The sequence below is a fragment of the Cervus elaphus genome, chromosome 16 (assembly GCF_910594005.1).
Source record: "Cervus elaphus chromosome 16, mCerEla1.1, whole genome shotgun sequence".
NCBI classification, from domain to species: domain Eukaryota; kingdom Metazoa; phylum Chordata; class Mammalia; order Artiodactyla; family Cervidae; genus Cervus; species Cervus elaphus.
Window position 1 is genome coordinate 32,201,416 of NC_057830.1, and position 8,592 is coordinate 32,210,007.

At 43.8% G+C, this 8,592-nt stretch overlaps 1 long non-coding RNA gene across 1 annotated transcript; it reads left to right on the forward strand.

Annotated features, from left to right (window-relative positions):
• The first annotated feature begins 567 nt into the window (after positions 1–567).
• Positions 568–5,050, forward strand: LOC122710072. The gene is made up of 3 exons (XR_006345808.1): positions 568–652; positions 2,132–2,263; positions 4,932–5,050. It is a non-coding gene; the product is annotated as an uncharacterized LOC122710072 (long non-coding RNA).
• The last annotated feature ends 3,542 nt before the right edge of the window (positions 5,051–8,592 follow it).

An 8,592-nucleotide genomic window follows, 5' to 3' on the forward strand; every position in this document is an offset into this window, starting at 1 on the left:
AATTAAATGCATTTTAAAAATCTTAATTTCTTTTCTTTTTTTTTTTAAATTTATTTATTTATTTATTTTTTCAGTGGGTTTTGTCATACATTGACATGAATCAGCAATAGATTTACATGTATCTTAATTTCTTTTGATTTATATTGCTCGAAAAATTTTCCTCTTAAAACTACACAGAGATTTTCTTTCCAAATGTCTCAACTTCCGCTGACCTCATCCTAACTCTACGCTGTGTTCTACACTTTTGTCTTGCTTTCTTCTGCAAGAGCTTTGAAAAAAATAAAATAAGACCCTGGCTTTAGCTCTTCAGAGCCCATTAGTGATTTTCTCTCCTGGTATGAAATTTAAGACCCATAAAATGCAATTACCATTTCCTGTGGAAGCTCCGTCTCTGTGTTCCTATTTCATATTTATTACCATGTGAGTCAAGATCACAATAAGTTGCTCCATTGCTCCTTGTTATTGATAGAATGTCATCTGTTTACATGGGGATGGTGAGCTCCTGACCTGAGTACCTGGCAAACCAGGCATAGCCACCAGGGGGCGCGTTTCTCCCAGCGTCTAGTCCTGCGTCCTAATTTGGAACCGGAGCGAGGACCAGGGATGAGGCTGCTTCAGCCCTGCTGCTCTTCCTCCCCAGGAGACGCCACAGGTGAGAAGCATCTTTACGCCCAAGAGCCAGTCCTCACAGTGGGGCAGCTTCCCCAGTGGACAGGAGAAGCATGGGACCTCCTTGCCACCTTTGAAAGCTGGGGGCCTCCCTGGCTGCTTCTGGGGAGGGTTTTTCTATCTGCTTCTGGAGAACCACTGGAAGGTTCTTGCTAAATATGTAGATTCTTGGATTTCCTTCTCTAAACAAAGTGAGTCAAGATCTCTGAGGACGGAGTTCAGGGGTCTTGGCTGTCTAGATGATTTTAATTGCACACCAGTTAGGACCCTGAAAATGTATTCTTAGAAAAAACTTTAAAAAACCCAGCCCTTCCCTTTCAAAACCCAAACCCAAACCGAAGTCTTCAGAGAATATGCCATCGCCCTAGGTCTCCATGTTCATCTTGTCCACTCTGTGGTGTAGAATAATGCTTCCATCTCTGCCCGAGTTTGAGGGACCCTCGAAGACTACTTTGAATTTCATAAGTGATATTAAGAAAAACAGTGTTGAAATCATTATCAGTATTAATTAGGAAATGTGACTATTTTCTTTGAAAAAGAAATGGATTCCGTCTTAAATAGTTTCCTGTGGCAGTTGTAACAAAATACTGTAAACTGGGTGGTTTAAACAAGAGGGACTTACTTATTCCCTCAGAATTCTGGAGGCTGGAAGTTGGAATCCGGGGGTCAGCAGGGCCGAGCTTGGCACCCAGGGCTTTCCTCACAGACTGCATGCTTTTCTCTTAGCTTCTGAGTTGCTAGCAATCCTACATGTTGCATGGTTTGTAGCTGCATAATTTCAATCTCAGCCCCTCTATCACATGATCATCTTCTCCTGCGTGTCTATGTCTTCTTCTCATAAGAACACAGCCATGTTGGATTAGGGCTCATCCTAATGACCTTACATTAATTTGATTACATCTGCAAAGACCCTGTTTTCAAATAAGGTCCCCCAGGTGCTGGGGGTTAGGATTTCCTTCTACGCTTGAAAGTGAAAATGTTAGTCAGTCATTTCTGACTCTTTGTGACCCCATAGACTGTAGCCTACCAGGCCCCTCTCATGGAATTCTCTAGGCAAGAATACTGGACTGGGTTGCCATTCCCTTCTCTAGGGGAATCTTCCTGACCTAGGAATCGAACCTGGGCTTCCTGTACTGCACGCACTCTTTACCATCTGAGCCACCAGGGAAGCCGCCTATGTTTGCAGGGACATAATTCGGCATATATTGTTTCTTATAAGTGATTATCATTATTTAAGTTTCCAACCCACTGAGTCATAAGGAAAAACTAAATTTAGTCCAAGGCAATAATCTCAGTCCAATCACGTGACTTAAAATGGCCTATTTATTCTCTGTAAGCATGACTAAATAAATGCTCAATCTTCTTTTTTCCTTTCTTTCCTTTTTTTCCCCTTCCTTCTCTCCCTCCCTTTCTTCCCCCTTCCTCCCTTCCTTTACCCTTCTCCATAACATGTTATCTGCAGGTATAGGTGACCAGGGTACCTGACTTCATGGTAGGGAAAGGGGCAGACTCACTCTGTCCCTGGCTCCTGGCTGGTCTCTGCTGCAGAATGGCCTCTCTGTTCCACTCCAGCAATGGATCCCACTGATGCAAGGTTGTTCCTATCTAACATTTTGGATCTGATCTGCCACCCTCCTCTGGAACCCCATAATCTTAACCATTAGTCCCTGAAATTTAGAAATCTTCCTCGTCTTAAAGACCAACTTTCAGGCTGTTGTTTTATTAAAGAAACAGAGAATATCAGCTTTAAGATTCCAAGTTGATTAATGGCCCTTTTGTTTTCAATATCAACCAATCTCTTCATCTCAGAGGCAATTACCCTGATGGTTTAGTTTCTGTCTGCAAGGGAACAAGAAATAAAAGCACACCAAACCCACATGGCATGTTAACTATTACTGTGTCGCAACACATCCCAAAGCTCAGTGGCTGAAAACAACGGTTGGCAAACTGTCCCGTGGGCCAAATACAGCCAGTGGCATGTTTTCATAGGGCTCACAAACTCGGAATTGTTTTAAATATTTTGCCTTTAAAGTGTTTAAAATACACAAAAAGACTATGCAACAGAGACTGTATATATAGCCTGTCAAACCTAGAATATTTACTATCTGGTCTTTTATGGACAAAGTTTGCCAACTTTGGATTAAAATAATTGACATTTATTATTGCTCACAAGGGCATCCTTGATGGCTCAGAGGTAAATAATCCATTTGCCAATGCAGGAGACACGAGTTCGATCCCTGAGTCAAGAAGATTCCCTGGAGAAGGAAGTGGCAACCCACTCCAGTATTCTTGCCTGGGAAATCCTATGTACAGAAGGGGCCTGGTAGGCTACAGTCTATGAAGTTGAAAGAGCCAGACGTGACTTAGAGACTAACCAACAACAACAATTGGTCACTAATCTATGGGCTCTTCAGCAACTTGACAGACTCCTTCATGTCTCTGAGGTTAGCTGTGGGTCAGGCAGGCAACTTGGCTGATCTTGGCTGGTCTTTCTCACTTGATTGGAGGCTGGCTGGCTGTAGGCTGATCGAAGCTGGCTTTGCTGGGATAAGTGGGTTCTTGTCTACAAGTTCTCTTATCCTCTAGAAGGCTAGCCTGGCCTTGCTTTCATGGCAACAGGAAGGTTCTGAAAAACATCAGAAATGAGCAAGCTCTCTTGAGGCCTAGAATTAGATTTGACACATTGTCACTCCTGCCACATTCTACTGGTCAGAAGTTCTGGCCCAGATCCAGGCTGGAGAAATAGACTCTATCTTGACAGATGGAGCTGTAAGGTCACAAGTTAAAGGGTGTGGCTACAGAAAGTAGTGAATAATTGAACCCTGTTTTTGTAATCAATCTACCACATATGGGTTATTAGTTTCTAAATATTCTTCCAATGACAAAAAAATTACATTTATCTATCTTTTCCAAATATTCCTTATCTTAGGGCTCACTTGTGTAGAAGCAGGTTTGATTTGATTTAGAGCACAATAGAGACTTGTGCACCTTGCTCATAGGACTTGTAGGTTCTAAAACCCTAGGATTAAGATTTTTAAGACTTTATACTAAGGATATCCTCTTTTACCTTCAATAATGCCTTCTCTTTCCATTCTCAGATACCCCCACCTGAAGGAGAGGAAAGATTAGTTTAATATTGTTAGTTTTATAGCTAATAGTAGTTACAAAATTTCCTATCACTTCAGTCCATCCTTTCTGAAATCTGAGCTGGTTTTGGAAAATCCTTGAGAGACATTCGCCAGATACCAACAACCTTTATAAAGTTGCCATGAGGCATCTCCTCGCACAAGATTTTTAAAAAAAACTTCTAAATTGATGCCCAGGAGAACCATCTAGAATTTCATCCCAGCCAACCACAAGACAAATTTACCACCAAACTTTCTTTAACCCAATTTTTAAACTCTGTGACTCATCTCTCCCTATGTTGGGAGCCCCACAATTTTTGCCCAGTGCTGTTTTAAGAGGGAAACTAAAGCAAACCACAAAGAGCTGAAGCATCGACTTTTGGAGCCGGATGGAATGTCCAAACTTTTTCTGATACATGCACATTCTGCTGCCTTTAAGAAGTGGCGGGCCAGCCTGTTGGCTGTTTCCCATATCAGAGAGCTCACTACCTACAAAGACAGCTTTCATTAGACTAGGTTAATGTAGACTCCGTTTATGGTGCCCAGATACCTGAAGAAATATCTAGGTCATGCTAGCCATTTTGTCTTTGGAACATGACTTCAAGGCCAGCATTTTGTTGGCAAAATAAAATGAAGCAAACCCAGGGACCTGCCTGAGGTCCTGGTGGTCCCAACTCAGCCAGAGAAATGCTGTGATCTTGAACATTCTTTCTAAATTCCAGTTGTAAAATCAGGCCCTTACCAAAGCTCTAAAAATGAGGCCTGGAATATAAATTCCTTGGTGGTTTCCCTAAAGGCTGACAACTAGCTCAGGGAATGAGGGGTGTGTGAAGGAAGAGACCTGTGTTTTTTCAGCACAGTCTCATGGGAGCAAGAGGAGGAGGTCTGGGTAGGAGGGAGGGAGATTTTCCTTCCAGGAAGAGGCCCATGTACGCAGAGCAGGCTGCCTAAAATCATATGGGGCCTGGTGGATTTGAGAACTCTTTTCCTGGTTGCCATATGTGAGAGAAACTGCTGATTATCTGCCTAATTACTCACTATCCAATCTTCCCTTCTTCGTTACTCACAGAACACCATTTTGTTTGGAGCAGTTCTGTGCCCAGCTACAAATGCTCACTTTCCCTGATTCCCTTGCAGCTATCCCCTGGTGACTGTGATGTCGTGAGTGAGGGCCAGTGAGGTGTGAGAGGGTGTCTTCTGGGATTGTCGGGGAGAGCCTTTGCTTCCTGTTATGGTAACCATAGGCAACAGCGTGGATGGAAATTGACACCCTTGGGATTCACTCTTCAGCCGCTGAACCAGCTCAGGACTACATCCCTGGACTGACTCCATGGACTTCATCCATGGACCACATCCCTGCTTTGTGAAAAATAAACCTCTGTGTGTTTAAGCCAACAAGAGTTGGGCCTTGTCATTACTTTCGGCTCAGTTCTCACTGCTGCAGAGCTCATACAGTATAACTCTGAATTTTTCATCTTTTGAGTTTGATACCTGAGGGTCCAGACTTGGCATCAGTCCTGGGTGACCTCTGAGACAGTCTTCCCCATCGTGTTTTTGGGTGGAAACTACAGAGACAAGATGAATAAGGACTGCTGTGTCTCTGATCTGGGAGACTTTCTCCGGGCAGGGGGAGCCCTCTGAGTTGGCGAGCATGCGCTGAGCCTACAGGATAAGCGTGGTGCAAAATGTCAGTGGGAAGCCAGGGTGCTCTGGGCTGCTGTGACAAGGTGATCCCACACACTGGATTCCCATTCTTGGTGGCCAGGCATGTTCATGTGGGGGAGGCGGCAAAGGAACCTCTGCCCTTGGGTGGCTACAGGGCCTCCTGATGAGCTGGACGGGTTGTACCTGCTGTCTTCCTGGTCCAATTTCCTTCCAGCAGCTGAGTGAACGTGGTAGGAAGTCAAAGTCTCTCTGCGCCTCATGAGTCTGAACACCAACTCAGACCCGTGAACATTCTGTGCCAAAGCAGCTGATTTTGTTAAGACTAATTAGCCACATCTTTCCTCTCCATGAACAATAATTATCTTATTAACCTTTTGTGCAGCCTTTCACATTGCCTTAGATATATATTTTTGGGGGATGGGTTGGGGTGTAAATGACTTTTATTAGTATGATAATTATTAATACTTTTAAATTGAAGCTTTCCTCATCAATGATGATTGCCTCCTGTGGGCACTGAAAACGTTAGTTCTCCAGGAAGAGTTGATGTGATGGTCAGGGGCCATTCCACCTGTCGTGGGCAGGGAGGCAGCACTGAGAAATGAAAGTGACGTAGGCCTGGAGGTCAGGGAAACTGGCAATGAAGTCCAGATGCTACTGTTCCAGTGGTGATGTCTTGGGGGATTTATTTGGGCTTGCTGAGTCTCAGTCGCTGCATTTGTGCATTGGGCCTAAGTCTTTGTGTAGATGAAACAAAATAGATAAAATGATCAAGCATAGTCCTGATCCAGGCACAAACACAGGCCTCCCACCAGTGTTGTCTGCCTCCCTTCTTTCAAATCACTAGTAATATTAATAATATTAATAACATCATCACCATCATCTGTGTCATGGTTTCCTCTTACAGTGGAGTGGAGTGAAGTGCTTGGATTCTTGAGTCAGACTTATGAGTTTGAATCTTTAGTCTGCTCTTTGGAGCTGAATAACTTTGGGCAAGATATTTAACTTTTTGGTGGCTCATGTGCTTCATTTGTAACATGGGGAGAACAACAATACCTACTTCATAAGCTTGTTGAGAAGCTTAGTGAAGCTGATGATAAAGTGTCTGGCACAAAGCTTGTCACATGGTAAGGGCTCATTACATGGTTACAAAAAGGAGAATGTTTATAGGAGCTCAGGTTATGAAGCTGGCAGAGCTGGGGCTCAAAGCCCGGCCCCTTGTCACTGATCTTGTTCTGTGCCTGGCACCGTGCTCAGCTTGAGGTATTTGACCTTGAACAAGATGCAACTTCAGCTTATGTTTTCAAGAAGCTGAGGGCCTAGAGACCACAGGATTCAGGAAATGAGAATATCACAGTTCTTACTCCTTTACTACCTTCAACTGTTTATAGAGTTCCCTCTCCCTAGGAACAGGGAAGGTGCCCCCGAATCTGAATAGATGGTCACCCGGGACAAGCTGGTGGAGGCTAGAGGCAAATCTACGAGTTCCTGCTTGTTGTTTTCCATCTCTGCTGCATCTGTGTGCACTGCTGAGGTTCTTTGCCTCCCGGATTTATGTAACTTATCATCAGAGTCACATCTATGTGTTTTGTTGATGCCATTTAAATTCTGTTACTATTTAATACCAAGAACATCTAAAAAGAACATTTTGAGGGACTTGAAAAATCCAATTGGTCTCTTAGTAATTCGATTTGTAGGAAATTGGAGAAGATCATATTCTGAATGGAGTGCTTTTAAATGAGTCATCATGGCTTTCCTGCACAGGCACTAGATGGGCTCAGATGGGGAGCCCTGCTGGACCTCGCATTAGGTGGGAGATGCAGTCTGTGTTGGTTAGGAAAGGCTCAGTTCCATGTGGCAGAAAATCCAAAATAATAATGGCTTAAACAAGATGGATGCTATTTTCCTCTCATGAAAAAGAGTTCTGGAGGAGACAGTTCATGGCTGAGAGGTGTCTTCACGGAACCCCCAGGGAGCCAGACTTCTTTCATTTCCTTGTTCTGCCATCGTTAGAATGTGGCTTCCTCCTGACGGACAGAGAAGCCTTTCAGACTCCACCATAACCATTTGTGCCTGCATTTCAGGCACAGGCAGGAGGGAGGGATGAAAATGGCCTGCCCCCTGCTTTTAAGGTATTTCCTGAGAGTCATAAATTTCGCTTTTATTCATACACTCTAGGTCAGCACTTAGTCACGTGGCCACGTCTACCTGCCAGGAAGACTGGCGTCTTAGATCAAGCTGCTACAACAAAACACCATCGACTGATGGCTTATAAGCAACAGAACTGTATTTCTCATAGTTCTGGATGCTGGACGTCTGAGGCAGGGTACCAGCACAGTCAGACTCGGTAAGAACTCTTTTCCAGGTGGCCAACTTCTTGTGCCCTTACACAGAGGAGAGCAGAAAGGAGCATGAAGCTCTCTCATAACCCTTACAAGGGCACTAATTCCATTCATGAGGCCTTCACCCTCATTATTATGTTATTTAGTCACTCAGTCATGTCCAACTTTTTGCGACCCCATGGACTTTAGCCTGCCAGGCTCCTCTGTCCATGGGATTCTCCAGGCAAGAATACTGGAGTCATGGCCTCATCCAATCCTAAGTACTTTCCAAAGATCGTACCTCCTAAATTCATCACATGGAAGGGTACTATTTCAACATATAAATTTTGGGACCACCCAAACATTCAGTCTATATCAGCTGGGAAATTTACTTTATTGCAGGTACACAGGTAAAATAGGTTCCATTATCATGGAAAGAGGGGATGAATGGATACTGAGGGGCTTTGCAACATATTTTTGAAGACATGACAATACCACTTTCTCTACCAGCAAAGGTTTTTTTTCTTTGTTTGTTTGAGAAGAATAGCAAGGACCAGCAGGAGAGAAACCCCTAGTGCAGATGGAACTGCAAATAGAACATATGGGACTAGGAAAAAAGAGACAATTGCAAAGTAGGATTTAAGACAGAGTTGGAGAATCCTTGGAAGTCATGGAGGGCTGAAGGTCAGCCCCCTTATGTAACATATGAAGATGCAAAGGGTCGGAGGAGTAAGTTAGCTGGCACGTCAGAGGTGATTAAGTTCACCTTCTAGCTCCACAATTCACTAGGACTCACAGAACTCGGAAAAATGGAA